The sequence below is a fragment of the Coenobita brevimanus genome, chromosome 57 (genome assembly GCF_032717465.1).
Source record: "Coenobita brevimanus isolate Jiangsu-jjx chromosome 57, ASM3271746v2, whole genome shotgun sequence".
Taxonomy (NCBI): domain Eukaryota; kingdom Metazoa; phylum Arthropoda; class Malacostraca; order Decapoda; family Coenobitidae; genus Coenobita; species Coenobita brevimanus.
The window spans coordinates 50,079,593-50,094,926 of NC_137010.1; the positions used below are offsets into that span (position 1 = coordinate 50,079,593).

Below are 15,334 nucleotides of genomic sequence, written 5' to 3' on the forward strand. Positions count from 1 at the left end.
TGTTCAACACAGACTGAACTTTTGTTAGTATATTATTTGGAAGACCAACCCACAGTGAATTACAATAATCAACACGAGACAAGACCACTGCATGGACCAATGTTAAGAGGCACTGTCTATTCAGGAATCTTCTCACAGAGTACAGATTTCTGATATGCAAGTTACACCCTCTTACAACCTGATTAATGTGTTCTTTGTAATTTAACTTAGAATTAAAATAAACACCCAAATTTCGAACAGAACTGACTGGATGCAGCTGTGACACGCCAATGTTCAAAGCCAGGGCATTGTCAGTGTCATCACCCCTTCTGTTTCGTCTGATGATGATGATCTCAGTTTTACCATCATTCAGCTTAAGTTTCCTCTTAGCCATCCAGATCTTAATATCAGACATTAGAGATTCAAACTTTATCTTAGTATCATTGATATCTGACATCTTAACATAGAGCTGGGTGTCATCAGCATAAAAATGATAGGACACATCATGAGCATCAAGTAGAGACGATAAACTACTTGTGTAGACAGTAAATAGAATTGGACCCAAAACTGATCCTTGAGGGACTCCAAATAGAAGAGGAGCAGAATCAGAGCTAGTGTAATCAACAAGCACTCTCTGAGATCTGTCCGACAGATACGACTTAAGGAGCAAAAGGGCACTATCACGAACGCCATAAAAATACAGATCCTCCAACAACAGTTTATGATCTACTGTATCAAAAGCTGCAGACAGATCCAAAAGAACTAGGAGAGAGGACATCCCACTACAAGTGTTTGCCACCAAATTGCTCTGAATCCTTGTTAGTGCAGTTTCAGTCGAATGGTATTTTCTGTATGCTGATTGTGTTCCAGTAGTGGTAAGAGTTGGTTGAGTATGGCCTGCTCAATAATCTTGGATAAAAAAGACAGGTTAGAGACAGGACGATAATTTGTCATGCTCTCGACATCAAGGCCAGGTTTCTTAATTAGGGGCCTAAGCAAAGCACGTTTCTCAGACTGCACAAAATTACTTTCTAAGAAGCGTCTATTTATTATGTTGCAGATAAAGTCTGCAGCATGCTCATACACATCAGGCAGTTGTGACATGTTACATGGATCGAATGAGCAAAATGTTTTATTAAGTTCTCTGATGTAACATTTGACTTTGTTTACATCCAGTGGATGAAATGTTGAAAGCAAATGATCCCCGGTGCACCGTGGCTGGAAGTCAACTGAGTCCACTTCACTAGGAGAACTGCTGTCTAAATCACTTCTTATGCGAGATATCTTACTTGTAAAAAATGAAGCAAAATCAGAAGCCAATTGGGCATCAGATAAAGAAGTTGGTTTAACAATTACATTCCTCCGACCAACCAAATTGTTCACAACTGCCAACAGTTTTTTTTGATCATCACAACATGAATCAACTTTATTTTGATAATACCTAGCCTTTTGGGCTTGTACAGTGTGAACGACTGCTCTTCTCGCAAAAACATAATGCAAACGAGTTACTTCGGTCCGCTGCAAGCACCACTCACGTTCTGCCCTTCTACGTTGTCTACGCAAAGAATTAATGGATGGACCATACCACGGAGAATTATCACGTACAGTGATTGTTTTTACTACCTCAGGACAATAATGGTCAAAAATTGACCTGAGCTCGTTGTTGTAAATATCAACCAATTCACCAGAAGAAAGACTTGAAGAATCGATGGAGTTTAAACGTTGATCAGTTTCAAAACACATCAACTGGCGGTCAACATTGTTGTAATTTCTGAACCTGATGACCTTTTTATATGAAGGGGATTTCAGGACATCAAAACTAAGAGTGATCAGAGCATGATCAGAGATGAGGGGATCAAATGAGTCAACTTCCACATCTGATATGCGCCTGCAACCAACAGGGGAAAAGATCAAGTCAAGGACATGTCCTGAGACATGAGTTGGATTACTCACATGATTGAAAAAATTGTTTTGGGTGATCAACTCAAGGAATTCTGAAGAAAATGGTTTTGACTCTGGACTGTCAACCCAATAATTGAAATCACCACAAACAAGAAGTCCTCCAGGTTTAAGAGAAAACCCTTCAAGAAACTGCCCAAACTCCTCCATAAAACCTCGATCTCTGCCCGGATGACCTGGTCGATAGACAATTGCAATTCTAATGGTATTCTGATGGAAATTTATTAATACTTCCATAAATTCAAATGATGATGGGGTCAGGTCTGAGTCAATGAGAGAAACGTTTGCAAGTGCTGCCGAGTAGATGAGTGCTACGCCTCCTCCTGGATAGTCAGCAGCAGGCCTGGGAATACTAATAATAGAATGTGTCTTAGGCAAAGCAATACGAGTAATATCAATATCAGACTCATACAACCAGGTTTCAGTCAAGCACAATATGTCAAGCTCGTGCTGATTTAGAGTTTCATTAATATAGTCTATCTTATTACGGATGGAACGAATATTTAAAAGACCCATCCTTAACTGGTTCAAGAGGGACGTAGTCAGTTTTTTGAATGGTCAAAATTGGTTTTTCAATCAATCTATTCCTATGAGAAATCATAATTGGACATTCTCTACTTGAAGCAAAATGGGCAACCACCTGTGACTTTGAATTAGCATCTTGTTGTCTTAAAGAGGAGCAGTTGATGCATTTGGGAGAATTTCTGTTACTACAGTCCTTAGATTTATGGGCTCCAGCACAAAAGACATATTTAGGTTCATCACTTTTCCTAGAACATCTTTCAAATGTATGACCAAAGCCTTGACAGTGATGACACTGTGTAACCCAGAATCTATTGAAAGCGCGGCATCTTGTAAGATCCACATAGATGTAATTGCCCTGTTCTACAATGGAGGATCTCACCTCTGGCGACATCTTCAAGACAACAGTTTTGGTGTCATTCCTTGTCCTTGTGAAGAGAAGGTTGAGGGTACAACCTCGATCAACGAGCATCTTAATTTTATTGTTTTTTCTCAGAATATTTGGGATGATGTCAGAGTCATCCAAGGAAGAGGAAAGGCCTGTCACGGTCATTTTAGGCAACATTTCCTTTGGCTCTGATATGTAAAAAGTGCCCTCAGAGCCAAAATGATCAGTCAGCACCCCAGTTGCTTCCCCCTTGGCCTCAGCTGACGGAAACTTCATTACCAGCCCACCAGCCTTGGTCTTGGCAGCTGTCAACCGGTACCGAGTTAAGTACGCCTCTGATGTCTTCTGGTCCCATCTGATTTGTCAGGGCACTAACGCCACTCTCTGGTTTCACAATCAGTACATGCTGACTATGAATGGCTTTTTTCTGGCCATGAGCACTGATCTCAATCACGCCCCCGGGCAGATCCTTCCCTCCCCCCACGAGAGACCCACGAACAGCATCCGCAAATGTCTTTGCCTGATCTTGTGTGACCGCCATGGGTGATGAGACCTTGGTCTCTAGTGCCTCCAGTCTATTTGATATGTCTCTGATTGCTTGAAAGATTGGCCCAATAACTTTATCTTCATACTCCTTCTTGGTACTACTTCCTCCACCAGCCAAGACCTCGTCTGCTGGTGCAACACACTGGCTACACAGCCAGCGAAAGCCCAGCTGGTGGCTCCTCTTCATGAATGGATAGTCACCTGCATCCAAATTTTCACAAGCTATATGAATCCACTTGCTGCAGTAGGCGCACTTCAGTGCTTGTGCACTTTTTGCTACAGACCTACTGCAGCGAGGGCACTGGTGTTGTTTACTCATGATAAGGGAGAACAAAAAAAACAAAATGACAACAACAGCAAAACGTATATACAATACTACCCGGGAAAAACCCGGGTAGCGCCGCCACCATTTGTGTCACCCTAATTTAGGAGTAAAAAAGAAAACCGAAGGAAAAAAAGCACAAAAAACAGAAATGGAAAAAAAGCAAAACAAAAAACGGTGTCTGCAAGGTCACCACGAGCAGGTGGGGTACGACTTGACTACCCTTCTAGGAAAGGTAACCCAAACTGAGGTGCCGCAGAAGTGCTGAGATGGTATTGAAACTTTTCCCAATTCGAGCTTTACAGCAGCAACAAATACAGTAATCACTCTAATATCTGGACGCCCAATAACCGAACATCCCCACTACCCGGACCTTATCGTCCTGGGATCAAACATTCCCAAAATGGTCCGAAAATCCAAAAAAATTAAAAAAAACATCGATTTTTTGCCGTCCGTAATTTGAACTTGCCGCGCGCGCCGCGTGAGAGCATTGTTTTGGTTCGTCATTCCTCCAACGTCCGATAGAGCGCCGCTGCATCCTCCCCACTTCCCGCCTGTCTCTCACCGCGACTGGACCTACGCTCTTCGCCATGGCTGCCCACGTGCTCGCTTTTGTGGTGGTGCCATACTTGCTGCAAGGCCTCCTGCTGCTCTCTGTCCTCCTCTTAGTGTGTGTGATGATGGCCCCGCCTCCTGAGAAAAGGAAGAGAGTGGTGTTGACTCTGGAGAAGAAACGGGAGATATTGGAGAAAGTTGATGCGGGTTGGTCTTCTTCACGCATTCTTCGCGAGTTCAACCTGGCCCGGTCGACTTTGTTCGATATCAAGCGTTCCCGAGACAAGCTCATGCAGTACACAGCTGACTTCTCATGGAGAAGCAAACGCAACGTGGAAAGGAAGGTTATGTTTACCCCCAAGTATGCAGAAATCGACCGATCCACGTTGATTTGGTATCGACAGCAACGTGCAGCTGGTGTGATGGTACGTGGAACGGAGCTGAAGGCTGCTGCTGAGAAGTTTGCAAGGCTTCACGACGCCCTAGACTTCAAGGCATCCGAGGGTTGGCTCTTCGCGTTCAAGTTGCGACATGGCCTTACTAACCGTAAAGCACATGGCGAAGCATTGGACGCTAACGAGGATGGAGTTGACGAGTTTCGGCACAAGGTGAAAGGCTTGATCGACAGGGAGGGCCTCACTCTCGGTCAAGTCTATAACACTGACGAAACTGGCCTATTCTGTCGCTCGGTGCCAACGAACACTCTAGCCGATGAGACGGAGAAACGTGTACCTGGCCGCAAGCTTTCTAAGGAACGGATATCTGCTTTGTGTTGTGCCAGTGCTAACGGCATGCACCGGCTTAAGCCCGTTATTGTTGGCCGTGCAAAGCAGCCTCGGTGCCTTCGTGGGGTGATGGATGTCCTTCCTGTCGTATGGTACCATTCTTTGAAAGCATGGTTCACAGCTGTGATTTTCAAAGACTGGTTTCACCGTCACTTCGTCAAGGAGGTCATCCAGTACCAGATGAAGACACTGGGAATTCCTCGCGACCAGGTAAAGACTCTCCTTCTCCTCGACAATGCACCTGCCACCCGTGCGACAAGGACTTGGTTGCTGAGAATGGCCGTATTAGGTGCATGTTTCTGCCACCTAATACGACTGCTCTCATTCAACCCATGGACCAAGGAGTGATCGTGACAACAAAGCGCCTGTACCGTCGGAAGTTCCTGGACGAGGTGATGGTTGTTCTCGAGGACGAGGACGAGCGCAGGGAAGGACGTGACACTCGAGGCAAGCGGACTTTGAAAACCTTCGCAGCTACAACATCAAGTTTGTGCTGTACAACTGGGCTAGTGCATGGAAGGAAGTCCCTGTGAAAACTCTTGAAAATGGTTGGTCTCGTCTGCTTCTCGGAACAGATGTGGAGTACGATTTCCTAGGGTTTGACTTGGATGACTTCCATGCACGGCTATGTACGCATGGCGACGATGTTGATGTGGACGATGTTCGTGAGTGGTTGGACGACGACGAGGGCGATCCTGGGTATCAGACGTTGTTTGATATCGAGATCGCGTCTTCGGTTGCTGGTGTCAGTCCCGAACTTGAAGATTCCGACGACGAAGGCGATGATGATGCGGACTCCTCTCAGCAGGACACTACTCCAGCCATCCCCAAGCTGAGCGCACTCCGGGAACATCTAGAGTTCGTCCTAGACTACCTGGAACACCCGGACTGCGACAGGGAGATGGGGCCCTTGGGACTCGTGGAGGAAGTGCGTGCTTTCCGGCAGCGCATCATCAATCGCCAGAATCGTCGGTCCTTGCGTCAGTCAACGATTGACAGTTTTTTCAGGCCTGTGACCCCCGCTGTGCCAAGCCCTGGTTCCACTCCGTTGCCTCCCCAAGACAGGCCCTCATGCTCCGAGCCACAGCCCAGCACATCAGCTACAGTGGAGTCACCGCTCGATGTGAGTTTGCGGCTATCTTCAGAGTCTTCTGTAGTCGGTACGCCATCACCACGACCCACCGATGCACCCCTTGGTCGCCTGCCAGTGATACTCTCGGACTCTGACAGTGAATAAACAGCAAGAACTTCTCCACTAGACCACACGGGAATTTTGAGTGTTGTGCAGTGAAAAAAACGGTGTGTTGTGTTAAGGTTTTCGAAATGAGAGAAAAGACTCAGTAGAAAAGAAATTTAACGTAACTAACCTTCTTTGTTTTGGCTTTGGAAAATAAAAAAAACTTGGGAAAAGTTAATGTGCAACACTAAATTACAATGGAACATTATTTGGACTAAAGTGAACACTGTGAAGAGAACGGACTTCTGTGTGTTACTGACTAAGTTCAGTGCAAGACTTCAGGAAGAGTGTACTGCAAGTGCTTTAGGAAATCGTTCTTACTCTCAGAGTCCGACAGGTGGCGGTTATTCATCGAGGTGGCCAGGGACTTGCTGTAAGTAGCCAGAATGTTTCATATTGTACTTTTTTCCATACTGTACTTACCAGAATGTGTCATACTGTACTTTTTTCCATACTATACTTACCAGAATGTGTCATACTGTACTTTTTTCCATACTATACTTACCTCATGCATGTGCAGTAGGAATGTGTTTTTCAGAGTTAGGTTCGGTTAGAGTCCATAAGTACCAGAATGTTTATTAATGTATGAACATACTTCTAAACCCTCATTTTATGTTTCTTTTGCATTTATTTCAGTCATTTATGTGCCTTATTGGTGTGATTTGGGTGTTAAATAGGTGCTATGCATGTATAGGTGTTTCTCTGAGTTAGGGTCCATAAGTACAAGTCCATAAGCTGGGGCCCAACATCCGGACGAAACCAATATCCGAACCTACCGATGGCTCTATTGATCCGGATATTGGAGGGGTTACTGTACGTCACTTAGGCAAGACCTCATTGGTCACGATACTGCCACTTTGCCTTGAAAGCATGGATATTTTTTGGTCAAACCACATTTTCATCCAAATTACAGTATTCCATATGGTTAAACAGTAATCCCCCGCCAACCACGGGGTTCACCAGCTGCGGAATTCACTTCTGCATGGTCATATATTTGTATACCAAATCACCTATGGAAAGGCCATGGTTCACATACACAAGTTTTGCAGTGGCTGCCATCAGGTGGCAGCAACGTTCTTGCATGCTAGCTGTTCGTGTTGTTATTAGGAGCAGACTGAGTGGGTGTGCTGTTACAGTATCTCTCTCTCAGTTTATCACTTATCCTGTTGTCATCGTGGGCCCAAACTGTTACGTCTCGTGAGGACAAGGATGACAGCATGGAGAGTAACAAAATTATGTAAACATACATTTATTTTAAGCAGTAGAAGCATCTAACCAAAACAGTTCTTCTTGATTTTCTCTTACATTTTTCTGATTATTTCTGGGTTGGTAAATAAATGTTTCTTGTTAAATTTGTGTACCCATTGTTTTTAGCTTTCTGCTGTGACAACTTGTTAGATTCGTCAGCGTAATGGCGGAAGGGACTGTCCTAACTTAAGTGTTAAACTAAACCTAACCTAACTAACTTAACTGTAACCTAATTTAACCTAACCTAACTGAACCTAATGTATGCTAACATAACCTGTAGCTGGGAAATTAGGAAACAAAATCTACCTTTGAATACGGTGAGTAAGTTTCTTCCATTACACCGGAAACAAACAATCATAGTACGGCTTAAGGAACCTGATGATAATAATGGAAATTTTTCAGCACGAAAAGGTAATTTACCACAATGAAAGTAGAAAAATACAGAAAGCAGGCTGGAGGAAAATGGATTGTTAAGGTCTTTCTGCAGCTTAAAGAAAAGCATATATTTACCAAAAGTGACTCTTGCTAATGTCAGCAAAGGTTATTCATGGCCAACAGTCTTGCTTACTTCCTCATTAACATAGATCCCTTCATGGAATGGAGTACAAAATTCAAGCATGGATTGGACATGTTATTGTCTCCATACAAACAGGTGCAGAAAGATCTCCAGAATAAAATGAAGCAACCATCTATCCTGTGCTACTTCAAGCCATCATCCAAGTCAGGTGATATTAGTCCCCAGCCTTCCACCAGCACGGCATGCTAGCCAAGTGATAACCTTCAAAATTCTAAAGTTATACAGTATATCACATTCAATCATAATTTTGCTTATTTGTTCATGATGGGTGCAAGAGCATATAGAGGTTGGGGGAGTGGACTTTCTGACCACCACTTGGTGGTGGTGAGAGTCAAGGTTCAAATTGATGGAGAAATAGAAGAAGAGGAGGACAGGAGGAAGTAGTTCATACAAGGAGGGTGGAAAGGTTACAAGAGGATGGAAATAGGCAGAATATAGGAGAAAAGTGGAGGAGCAATTGGGTAAATATGATTTAGGGCAGATGGGGGATGTGGAAGGTGTGTACAAGATATTCACAGAAGAAATCTGTGCAGCCTGTGAGGTGGTGTGTGGGGTGAAGGGAAGATGATAGGGGATGCAAGGAACAGCATGGTGGAATGAAGAGGTAGGACAGGCTGTGACACAAAATAAGAAAACATATAGTGAGTTGATGAAAAACGGGTGTGGAGGAAGTTGAAAGACCTAAGTGAGAGTTACATGCAGAGAGGAAGAGAGAGGTGAAAAGATTAGTAAGAGAGAGTAAGAAGAGAGTGGATGAAGAATTCTGAAGGAATTGTGTAAAGTGGAGGGAATGTAAGAAAATTTTCTGGAAAGAGGTAAGAGCATTAGAGAGGGTGTTAATCGGGGAGTAAAAGATAAAAATGGTAGAGTACTAGTGGAGAAGGGAGAAAAAGTGAGCAGATGGAGAGAACACTTCAGCCCTTAAGCGCCGGTTGGCTTGTTATACTGTCACGATTTGGGGCACGGGTTGCCACTGGTTGACGGGATTAGCTGCAAGCGTTTTCCTGTCACCCTTTGAACCCACGACCATTTTCTGTGACAGCCATAGGGTAGGTAGGTACCCAAGGTACCCCGCTGACACATGGCTCAGTCTGTACATGGCACTGGTAGAGTGTAGAGTGATGTCTTCCTAATCGTCCTCATCCAATTCCATCCCCCCATGTTTGGGGCCGATTGCATCATCAACCCCCAAGAAAGTTCTGCTCTTACCACCGGGAAAAGGGCTCAGTGACTGAGCAGGTGTGTGGCAAATTGTAAATAGTAAACAGATATGCACAAGTGAATTTTTTTATACATAAGTGAAATGTAAGATATAAGTTATATCTAGTAAGTGTTATGAAATAAGTGTTTCATAATAGGTTTTACAAGTGCATTACAATAAGTGTTACTGTTTATGGTTATTTGTGAAACAATGAATAGAAATACCTTGAGTAACCCTATCTGGTACAATGAAAGAAAAACAAAAGTGTGCGGGACAGAAAGAAAATGACCTGGTGGGCTGTAACTAAATTTTTTCCGTCATTACTCAGAAAATAATGGTGAATGTGTGAGCATTAGCGTATTTGTGATGTGAAGCACAAGGAAATGTAAGTTGTGTATAACATTAGTAATATTTTCACAATGCCCCTGATTAGTACAAATTTGTCACAATTTCTGTACAAGTAATTACCTCGTACTCAACCATACTATGTGAAACAGCCAGAGCATTTACTTCTCAAAGTGCAATTACTGGTAATCGTACTGTCAAGTGCAAATATAAGTGCCATTGTAGAGGAGGATAATTATGATTGATGCAAGAAGTGAGTACAGAAAATCAAAATGCCATTCTTGTCCCATGCACCTATGGGGCATAGTGCCGCTGTGAAATGGATGGAAAACCCTATGAGGAGCCACATGGACAGGGTGATGACTTATCCATATGATGGTGAATAAGAAAAAGTCGAAAGAATAAGTGGAAAATTCCAAGAGGCCGGGCAGTGTTACAATCACCACTCTTGTCAGTGCTGCTAATGCCAGCCAGTGAGTCCAAGGTCATTCTCAGTGGCACGCACCCGGATTAGCCCACCCAAACACAGAAAACCAGTCATCTTTAACTCATCCTTACTCATGGACAGGACCACCTGGGGACGTGGGGATACTTTCATTTGAAAGACAAAGAAATGTTGAGTCTTACATACAGTATCTTTAATTTTTTCTTTAGGAGTTGTAGTTTGGCAGATGTTAGAGTTTCAGGTAAGGGTATTTTTTCCAAAATCACAGAAATCCCTCGAACAGAGGAGTGGGCAACATTGGAAAAACCCCGGCAGGTGGTGGTTAGGGAATTGTTGAACATAGGGAATGAAAGTAATGTGAGTATAAGTGGCAGGAGAGTGGCTGGGAGAAGGAGGGATGTAAGAAGAGAGGAAGAAATCAGTAGGATGGAAGTTGTGGAAGCAATGAAGACAACCAGAATGGGGAAAGCCCCAGGAATTTATGGAGTGTGTGGTGAAATGCTAAAGCATGGGGGAGAGATAGTAGTAGAATGGATGTGGAAGATGTGTAGAGTGGCCTGGGAGGAAAGTAAAATCCCTGAGGATATTCCCCTGTACAAAGGAAAAGGGGAAAAAGAAGTGTGTAGTAATCATAGGGGCATTTGTCTTCTTAGTGTAATAAGAAAAGTATATGGCAGGATACTTATTGACAAAGTAAGGGATATGACAGAGGAAGTAGTTGGAGAACAGGGAGGTTTTAGGTAGGGAAGATATTGTGTAGATCAGATATTCATTCTTAGTTCTTTAGTAGAAAAGTTTCTAGAGAAGGGAAAGAAACTATATGTGGCCTTCATGGATTTGGAGAAAGCCATACCACGTTGAGTACACCGCTTCCCGTCCGATCAGCGAAGTTAAGCAACGTTGGGTCTGGTTAGTACCTGGATGGGTGACCGCCTGGGAACACCAGATGCTGTTGGCATCCCTACATGGCAAGTGGGGTTGGTGGAGGATTAGTGCCCCTCCCTGTAAAACAATTAACTCTAAGCCATTGGCCACCCCGTCTGGGATACATGGCGTCTGTTAAAAAAAAAAAAAAATAAAAAAATATGCCAGGGTGGATAGACAAGGAATGTAGAAAGTATTAAGAATATATGGAGTAAATAGGAAGTTTTTCAATGCCATGAAGAGTATGTATCAAGGTGCTAAGGCTGCAGTGTGTGTGGATAGTGAACATGTGGAGAAGAGTGAAGTTATAGTTTTCAAGAGAAATGAAATCCCTGAATGTACAGAGGTTGGATGATGAGGAAATCGAAAATGTGAGTGCGTATAAGTACAGTAGAACCTCTCTCATTCGGACTATATGGGGGGAAGGATTGTCCGAATTAGCAGATTGTCCGGACCATCAGGGTAATCTCCATTTCATACCAAAAACTATCTACATATGGTATGTTTGTTAATTATTAACATATGTGGCATATGTCAACCTTACGTAACCGCAAAAGATGAAAGGATACTAAAAAATATCCAAACTAATCATGTACAATAGTTTTGTATTGCATAATTTACAAATAAGGCCATGACAAGAAACTAGCCTACATTTTAAATTGTAGTAAGTGACTAAGGCCCGTGTAGACAAAAAAATTAATTAGTTAATTAACTGTAATATTTGGAATAAAAATAAAACTTATGTATGCAAAAAATACATTGTCATCTTTGGCATATTGATAATGCCCATATGGGCAAGAAGCTAATGTTTGATGTACAAGTAAAGCACATTTAAGTACCAAAAATAACCTACAGTAATCATGAAACACTGCAGAATATTCTGACCCATTTTTGTGTATGCAAACTCCTCCTTTTAACACCTTTATTCATTGCGGAAGCTTCACTTGCATTAAGAGGCATGGTAAGGAGGACTAACTTTTGAAATACAGCGTAAAAATATAAATGGTTGGTGAACTAGTTGATGGAACGAATGCTAGCGTGTGTTTAAACAGGCGCCCATGTTGCGACCTAGTGTGATCCGAGACTAAACGAATGACGATCGCTTTCCGCGCCGATACTGAAAATGACTTTAGAATTACTTTCAACATATTTTTGGAGCTTATTATTTTTAAATTTTGTCCGAATTAACAGAAATCCGGATTAAAGGGGTCCGGACCAAAGAGGTTCTACTGTACTTGGGTAGTGTGATGAGTAAGGATGGAAGTTTAGAGGGTGAAGTGCTTGAAAGACTACGACAAGGAAGAAAAGTTGTTGGTTCTTTGAAACCAGTGATACAAAACAGGGAAGTGAGCATGGAAGTGAAAAAGTTATTGCTTGACAATAGTATTGTGTTACCAACTTTAAGGTATGGAAGCGAAGCTTGGACCTTGTTGGAGGGACACAAGTCAGGAGTGACAGCAATGGAAATGAGTTATTTGCGAGGAGCATGTGGAGTCAAATGAAGAGACAGACTGACAAATGAGGAAGTGAATGATCATTGTGGTTTGGATGTGGATGTGATAAGAAGCGTTACGAGAAACACACTGAGGTGGTTTAGCCATGTGGAGAGGATGGAGAGCGAGGTACTGATGAGGAGAGTGTATGTGAATGAGGTGGAAGGGGGGAGAGGAAGGGGAAGACCAAGGATGTGATGGAGGGATGGATTGGTGAGTTATATGAGAGAGAGGTGTGTGAGCTGGGAGCAATGCAATGAAATGATGTGGGACAGAGCATTATGAAGGCGATTTGTTTGTGGCCACTCCTTGCGAGATTAAGGCATGTGGCAATAGATAGATAGATAGTTTATGATTACATTTGGTACAGTGCAATATTGTGCAATAAATACAGAGTATATACACCCACCGCAAATTGACTTTGAACCTACACACAGAATTGCTATGGGAGAGTTGTCTGTCTTGACTTTGTGTTTCCACCTCTACCAAGTGAATTTTTTGGGCAAGAAGTAACTGGCAACTCTCTGGTGTTGGCGGGAGGTGGTGAAACACTCAGCACGTCAGTGGTTGCCCAGAAACGAGAGTGGGAGTATATGTTCCCGTTGCTCTGAGCTTGCACCTCCCTCTTTTTTCATATGCATTACTGTTTGCCCAGTTATTTTCCTAGAGTCAAGTTGTCATGCCTGGAAAGTACTGCTCGGGATGAGAGGGTGCGTATCATTGCGTGGAGGCAGGATAATGTCCATGTCAGCACGATTTGTGAACGTACTGGATGCACAAAGTCAACTGTCGTGAAGATTCTTGCCGCAGCGCGCGGCCTGCCACCTGATGTCGTACCAGAGCACAAGCATGGCTGTGGAAAGAAGAGGACGACTTCCAGAGGTACAGATTCACTTCTGAAGAGGGAAGTAATCAAGAATCCTCGACTGACAGCAGCAGAATTGAAGAGACTGCTTCCCCAGCTGTTACAAAATGTCTCAATTTGAACTATCCAACACCACTTGCAGAAGGAGCTGGGTTTGCCAAGCTGCACCGCAGCCAAGAAACCGCTTCTCACTGACCGCATGAATAAGCAGCACATTCAGTTTGCCAAGAAGTATGCACACTGGAAATTGAAATAGTGGAGAAAAGTTATGTTTTCCGATGAAAGCACATTTCAAGTGTTTCAGGTGTGTTCTGCCAAGGTTTGTCGCTTTGCCTCCTGTAGTCAATATGACCCTGCTTACACGGTGCCGACTGTTAAGCAACCACAATCAGTAATGATATGGGTGTGTTTCTGAGGTGAAATGGGAAGGGGAGGCCTCTACCTAAGAACACTATGATGAATGGTGGCTGGTACATTCAAGTTCTGAAAGATCATTTGTTAAACTTTTTTGCTATTCATGGGTGCGAATTTTTCATGCACGATTCAGCTCCATGTCACAAGTCAAGAAAGGTGACAAAATGGCTTCAGGATAATCGGATTGAGGTCTTCGACTGGCCTAGTAACAGTCCGGATGTAAATCTGATAGAAAACTGCTGGGTAAAGACGAAGAAAATCATGGCAGAGAAGACACCTAATCTGGACAACCTCAAGACTGCACTGACAAGTGTTTGATGCAAAGAAATGTCCTTAGATTCCTTTAGAGATCTAAATGATTTCATGCCAAAACGCATCCAACTGGTCCTGAAAAACAAGGGAAACTTGATTTCATATTAACCCGTCACGTCCCGAGGTTTTCCGCACCTATGACATCCCCCAGTCCCGAGCCTTTTTGGAAAAATTTTTTTTTGGCTAAAACTTCCGCTTAGGTTGAGAAACAAAGGAAAATCACAAAGAAAGTGGTTCCTGCGGTCTAGAAGTGATCCATTCAGGTGAGGTCCCCCGAGCCAGGTGTGGTGTTCTGTAATGGACGTGATATGCGCTTACGTTTTCTGTGGTTAGGAATAATGGGAGAAACAACACACAACACCTCTATATTTATTGAATTTGAACTAATAAACAATAACAGTAACAATATAATGGATTTCAGACACATATATATGAAAAATAAGCATTGTACCATCGCGCGAGCATAGCGAGTTTGGTCCGAGTTGTAACATGCTATATGCTAAGTGTCTTGTATCAGTCAACCTATCATTTTTTCTACTTGTATACTTCTGTTTCAATGACATTTTACCAGTTACAACTGTTTGTAAGTGTTTTCAGATGTTTTCATTCATTATGATGACATGCAGCATAAGTCTAGCGCACATCAGCTTAGTAAGTGCACTCGCTATGACTCGTATTTCAACATACCAAATTGTTTTATCACTTTCCAATTATTTTCCCCTTTACATAGAACCTTTCCTCCACCACTGTAAATTTTTTCAATTATTTTCATTCATTACGAGGGCATTTAGCGATATGCTAGCGCATATTCACGTAGCAACCACGATCTCAAACACTCGTGTTTCATCATCTACTTTATGCATTCACTCCAATTATAATTTTCCACTTACATTACACACGTTTACACCCCCTATACTGCACTGTACATACTTACTGGCATTATTTATTCAAGTGAGCGTGAGAATATCGCATGAAAATACCCTCGCAATGAATGTTTCGACCAACATAATACTCATACACTTATATACTAATTCTTCACATATATTACACACTTTACCACTTGCTGACTTTTATTTTCACTAATACGTGCCTTATTCATTCAACTGAGCGTCAGGAAATCGCATCTCTATACACACACTATGAATATTTGACTTGGAATTTATTTCAGCACTTACAATAATTTGAACTTATACCCGTAAGCATTTCCAGTAATAATA

At 42.7% G+C, this 15,334-nt stretch overlaps 1 protein-coding gene and 1 non-coding gene across 2 annotated transcripts in view; both read left to right on the forward strand.

The window, feature by feature from the left end:
• Nucleotides 1-15,334, forward strand: part of Msh6 (DNA mismatch repair protein Msh6) — a 746,240-nt gene that overhangs the window by 548,511 nt on the left and 182,395 nt on the right. The gene's annotated exons all lie outside the window — the stretch shown is intronic.
• On the forward strand, nucleotides 10,949-11,067 carry LOC145402403 (5S ribosomal RNA). The gene has a single exon (XR_013897758.1). It is a non-coding gene; the product is annotated as a 5S ribosomal RNA (ribosomal RNA).